The sequence below is a fragment of the Camellia sinensis genome, chromosome 6 (assembly GCF_055761805.1).
Source record: "Camellia sinensis isolate YWXY chromosome 6, ASM5576180v1, whole genome shotgun sequence".
NCBI classification, from domain to species: Eukaryota; Viridiplantae; Streptophyta; class Magnoliopsida; order Ericales; family Theaceae; genus Camellia; species Camellia sinensis.
Genome location: NC_138966.1, coordinates 82,113,946 through 82,120,342, shown reverse-complemented (window position 1 = coordinate 82,120,342; position 6,397 = coordinate 82,113,946).

The window sequence follows — 6,397 nt, the reverse complement described above, 5'->3', positions numbered from 1 at the left end:
CCGAATTAGAAACCGATTGATGTTCCGTGACCCTCATATTTAATGTGATTTTATGGTATAAGTATCTGAAAATTGATTAGGTATGATTAAATTAGATTAAAATAAGCTAATTAAAGAGTTCGGTTTATTTACCATATTGCCACCCTTAGTGGCACACTACCTAGTGATGCTAGAGCCTTGCACACATTGAAGCAAAACATTTCATCAGCCTTTCTCCTTGCTTTGCCGACTTAGAGAGAGAGAGAGTGAGAGTTTGTGTAGTTCTTGAGATTTGGCTTAAACAACTTAGAGAATTGAAGGTTGATTGTTGCTTTGTGGTCCTACACTTGTAATTGAGGCTCTAGGTAAGAGAACTCAACCTTTATTGATGTGTTTGAGCTAGTTCTTGCATGGTTCATGTTAATTTGTAGAGTTAAGTCATGATTTGGTCCATAAATGATGGATTGAAGATCATTTCTTGCATGCATGTTGGTATTGTTGCAATTTGAGGTTGATTACATGGACATTAGTGCATGCATGCTCATATTGTTGTTATAGACCATGTTTCCATCCGATTTGAAAAGAAATGAGCTCATTTGATCAAGCTTTGGAGCTTTAATTTGGTTTAAAACTCATGCATGACATGTTTGAATGTTGTTCTTGAAAATGGGTTTGAATATGGTTTTAATTGACTCACCTTTGGGGCTTGAATTCATAAATTGAGCTTTGAAACTTGTTATACATTGAATTTAATGATGTTTTCCAGAATTTGGGCCCAAGAGGTCGAGTTTGGAGTGGTTGAATGCTTGGTTTGAGCTTGGGAGGCAGATCTGGAAATTCCAGATTTGGCTTCCTCGCTCGAGCGAAGGATTCCCCGCTCGAGCGAGCACCTTTGTCCAGGGCTCCGCTCGAGCGACCATCGAGCGACGATCGCGCGTAAAATTTCAGCATCCAGTACTTTTACTGTTTTGCAGACCGCTCGAGCGAAGGATTCCTCGCTCGAGCGAAGCCTTTGATTTTGGAATTACGCTCGAGCGTAGAAAGTCTCGCTCGAGCGAAGCCCCTATTTTCAGCAAAGTTTGCAAAATATTTTCTAAGTGTATTTTTGCATCCTCATCCCATCCTAGGCATTCTTAGGCCTAGTTTAAGACATTTAGATGAGGATATCATTGTAGAACACACCAAGGCAAATTAGGGATTAAGTTATAAGATTTCCCAACTGTGTAGCTTAGTGTGTGTTCAACCTGTGAACTGTGTAGGGTTGGCAACTGGGGAGACACGCTCTAGCACACTGTAGCCCAGAACTCTGTGAGTAACAATTGTGTAAAGATATGTTCAACTGATTATCTTCTGAATACTGAACTGAACTGTTTACTGAACTGGTATTATTTACTGAATGAATGTATGTCCTTTATTTCTGAACTGTACTGTGGCATCCTTAGTATCTACGGTTTACTGTTACTGTTACTGTCACAGAGATCTCTGTCGGTTTCCTTGTGGAACCACTACTGTTTACTGACTGATGGCCATCATTACTGTTCGGTCTTTTAAGACCTACTGTCACTGTTATGCTAATGGATGTACCACATATGACTGTTTACTGTACTGAACAACTGAATGACTGATTGAAATGAACTGTTTTCATACTGTAAGGACATTCATTCTTAACCTCTTTACATATTGTGTTATTCACTGGGCTTTAGCTCACTGCTCATATATATATGTAGGTGTACAGGCACCAGACCGCAGCTAGAGGCGTCAGGGTTACTCCAGTTTTGTCAAGCCAGCCTTTGTGCCTCACTGCGAGGTTCCGAGTTGCCATGCTATGGCTTGGGGGTGTTTTGTCTGTTTTTCCCCCTTCTGTACTCTTTTACTGTTTTGTATAGACCGTACTGTTTTGTACAGACGGAATGTTTTCTGTACTGTTCTGTAGGGTTGAGTCCCTAGTTTGAATGGATGCAAATATTGTACTTACTGTTCTGTACTGTTTATGTGAAAATGTATGAAAAGCCTTTTGCATACAGACTGTCACAGCTCAATGGACACTATTTATTTATTGTATTGGCTTCCGCCAGGCCCTGTACTCTGTTTTACTGTATTACTGTTCTGCAGGCCTTCGGTAATCTCGGATTACTGGCCGGTTACGGTGCTAAACCCATAGGGCCGGGTTTGGGTCGTGACAATGGACTTCCAAGAAACAACAGTGCCTCCTAGAGTAAAGACATATCCACTAGTGGATTTTGAATCTTTAGTATCCGATATCCAATTGGCATCACAATAACCTTCGAGTATTGCTAGATATCGAGTAAAGTTCAAACCATGATCACGAGTAAATCTTAGATATCTAAGAACCCGAATGATCGCTTTCCAATGGTCTTCTCCGGAATTGCTAGTGTACCTACTCAATTTACTGATAGCATAAGCTATACCAGGACGAGTATAATTCATTAGGTACATTAGGCTTCCAATGATTTAGGAGTATTTTAACTGAGACACTGCATCACCTTTATTTTTTTGATAAATAAAGATTGACGTCTACAAGTGTTCTAGCTAAATTCATATCATCCTTGATAAATTTACCAAAATTTTTCTCAATATAATGTGATTGAGATAATGCATATTCCGTCAGATGTTTTAGTAATTTTCATTCCTAATATAACATCTGCGACCCCCATATCTTTCATATCAAATCTTTTGTTAAGCATTTGCTTAGTTGATTTGACCATGTTTTGACTGCTTCCAATGGTAAACATGTCATCCACATAAAGACAAACTATGACATATCCTAGGTCAGTGTTTTTAACATAGACGCATTTGTCACATTCGTTTATCTTAAACCCATTAGTAAGCATTGCATGATCAAATTTTTCATGCCATTACTTAGGTGTTTGTTTTAATCCATAAAGAGATTTTACAAGCCGACAAACTTTCTTTTCTTGCCCCGACACTGCAAACCCTTTGGGTTGCTCCATATAGATCTCTTCATTTAGATCACCGTTTAAGAAAGCTGTCTTAACATCCATTTGATGTATTTCTAAATTAAACGAACGCTGCTATAGAAATAAGCATGCGAATGGATGTTATTCTTGTCACAGGGGAATATGTGCCAAAATAGTCCAGACCTTCATTTTGTCTGTAACCTTTTACTACAAGTCTTGCTTTATACTTGTCAATTGAACCATCTGCTTTCATTTTTCTCTTGAATATCCATTTATATCCAAGAGGTTTAGAACCTGACGGAAGATCCACCAATTCCCAAGTATGATTTTGCATAATGGATTCAATTCATTATTAATAGTCTCTTTCCACAAAGGTATTTCAGGACCTGTCATTGCTGCCTTAAAGCTTTGAGGTTCATTTTCTAGCAGGTATGTTAGAAAATCTGGACCAAAGGATTTTGATGTTCTCACTCTCTTACTTCTTCTTGGTTCATCATCAGTTAAGTCCTATTGGTCGAAACCATTACTAGCCTCTTGTGTTTGATTGTCATTAGTCTCTTGACTTTGTGTACAATCATAAGTTCTTTCCTGTGAACTTAATTCCTGTCCTTTCTTGTAAGGAAAGACATGTTCAAAAAATACAGCATTCCTAAACTCTATAATAGTGTTCACATTTATATCATGTATTTCTGATTTATAAGTCAGAAATCGATATGCACTACTGTTCTGAGCTTAACCAATAAACACACAATCTACTGTTTTTGGTCAAATCTTAGTCTTTTTAGGAATAGGAACTTCAACTTTTGCCAAACACCCCCACACTTTTAAGTATTTGTAGAAAGGCGGTCGACCTTTCCACAATTCATAAGGAGTACTGTTGGTTTTCTTGTGGGGTATTCTGTTAAAAACATAATTAGCAGACAATATTGCTTCCCCCCACAAGTTCTGTGGTAAGCCTGAACTTAGTAACATGGCATTTATCATTTCTTTTAGGGTTCTATTCTTCCTTTCAGTAATTTCATTTTGCTGCGGAGAATAGGGTGCTGTAGTTTGGTGAATAATGTCATGTTGTGCACAAAATTCATTAAAAGGTGCATCATATTCACCACCCCTATCACATCTAATATAAATCCATATTCTATATAATCATAAAGTACCAAAATCCACATCTCAATCCTTTTTTCTTCGCGTCAATTCAAATTAATTCATTTCATCTCACTTCATGAGCCAATTTCATTATCTTTCAAGCAACCCATCTGAGAATATAACTCAGTGGTTCCCAAATTATCACAATTATCACACAAACACTTCAATTTGTTATTTTACGAAAATTTCATCCGCAGGATCAACACCCATGTATACGCGCAGTTTCAAGACTTTCATCCAGGACACACAGACCAACTTAATTCAATAGAGTCCATCCCCTATCTCCTCTTAAACATGGAGTACATCTCCTTTCTCCTTGCTCCTCTCAACCAATCATACATATACAATGTATTTAAAACATAGTCATATTCAATGACAACCCACAAAAGATTAGTTTTAATTCACCTAATCCTCATGCAATTTGTACAACAATCATAGCTATCCTCCACCGATAGCCCAATTACAGATATTTCTAAACAGATATTCAATCTCAAGACCGATAATTTATTCAAAATTTCCAAAAGTGTGAGGTAATGCATATCCAACTCCACAATTTACATCAACATTCATCTAATTTCATATTTATAAAACCAATTTCATTTATTTATATACAAAATAGATATTTGAACCATTTTAGGTTAATTTTCCTCTTTCCCAAATGTCAAATCAACAATTGTGACACAATATAACCTCATTTTCAAATCCCATGACCATTTATGTCACATTCACTAGAAACCCCTATTCTGATTTTACATGCCAAACCCTAGGTTTGTCCAAAATACTCCTAAAATCCACTATTGTTACATAACAATCAATGACTAAGTTAAAAATCATAAGAAGGTGTAGAAAATCACTACTTCAAGCTTAGAAGACCAAAGGGAGATATGAAGAAACTTCAAGAACGCCAAAACCAAGCTTTAATCGGATCAAAATGTAGCCCTTGGGATGCTCTAACTTTTTAACAAAGGCAAGTGGATAGAGATATCACTAGAACTAGGTGAAAATGTAGAGAAAGAGAGAGAGAGTGTTTTAGAGAAAGGGGGTCTCGATCTAGGGTTTTGATGGGAAAAGATGTAAAAAGATGCAATTGTGAACTAATATATGCACAGACGCTCGAGTACCAGACACAATGAGTTGTTCTGCTCGAGCGCAAGAAGTACCGCTCGAGCGCCAAGACACAATGAAAAAAGACCCTCACCGCTCGAGCGCAAGAAGTGACGCTCGAGCATAGAAAACACACATCCAGTAGTTTTACAGGAAACAGACTAACCGCTCAAGCGAAAGAAATGGCCGCTCAAGCGTAGAAAGAACCTCTCAAGCGTAGAATACACTCTCCAAGTAGTTTTGCAGACCTGCAAAAGTATTGAAAGTTTGTAAAGTCTGCTCGAGTGCAAGAAGTGCCGCTCGAGCGGATGAGCAAAAATTTGGGCAACAAGAGTTTGAAAATCAAGCAACCAACCTGTTCCAAGCACAACCACAACAATCCAAAAGACAAACTTAAAGGAAAACAAGGGAAAAAGAGATGAACAACACTAAAGCACGAAACCTGAGTTTGGAATACAATAAAGGTTGGGTCAAAACTGGAATCGCTATACCATTGTTCTTTCTCTATTTTTTTTTTTTTAACATAAATCTTTCTCTCTCTGCTCTTTCTTTCTATTTTTTTTTTTATATAGATCTTCCAAGTATTCAAGTATTCTAGCGAACTGTGATTGTTTTGTCTGGGAAGAATAACCCTTCATTCCATCTAAATTAGTACCATCACATTGGCCACCACCACACCATCACCATCACCATCATACCATATTTTGTTGCAACTATTCTTGCATTCATGGGTGGGGTACACATTCCCCACCCTGCTGCTCATCTTCTTTTCCTTTTTCTTTTCCTCTTACGTTTTTTTTGTTTCTCTTTTGTGAGAAGGTTTTGTTTCTCTTTTGTGAGAAGGTTAGATGGCTTGGTTTTTTTTTGTTTTTATATGAAAGACCAAGCTCATAACAGGAAGTGTGAATATAATTTTGAAAAAGAAAGAATGGGAAGAGAAAAAAAAAGACACAAGTAATTTAATGAAATAATGGGGTGGTTTATTTGTTGCCATAAGCTCCATCCCTCTTGGAGTCATTGTATTGTGTATGCTTTTTAGTTTCGAAGGAACAAGATGAATTCAAACAAGAAAGGTTTCACAACTATCCTTATTGTTGTTGCAGAGGTCTGATGATGTTTATCACACCATAATTTAGATTTTGAGTTTGTTAGCTACTCTGGCACCAGCCTGAGTCTTTGCTGGTTTAGGTCCAACGTCGATTTTTGGTTTATGTGTTTGGGTGTGGAAT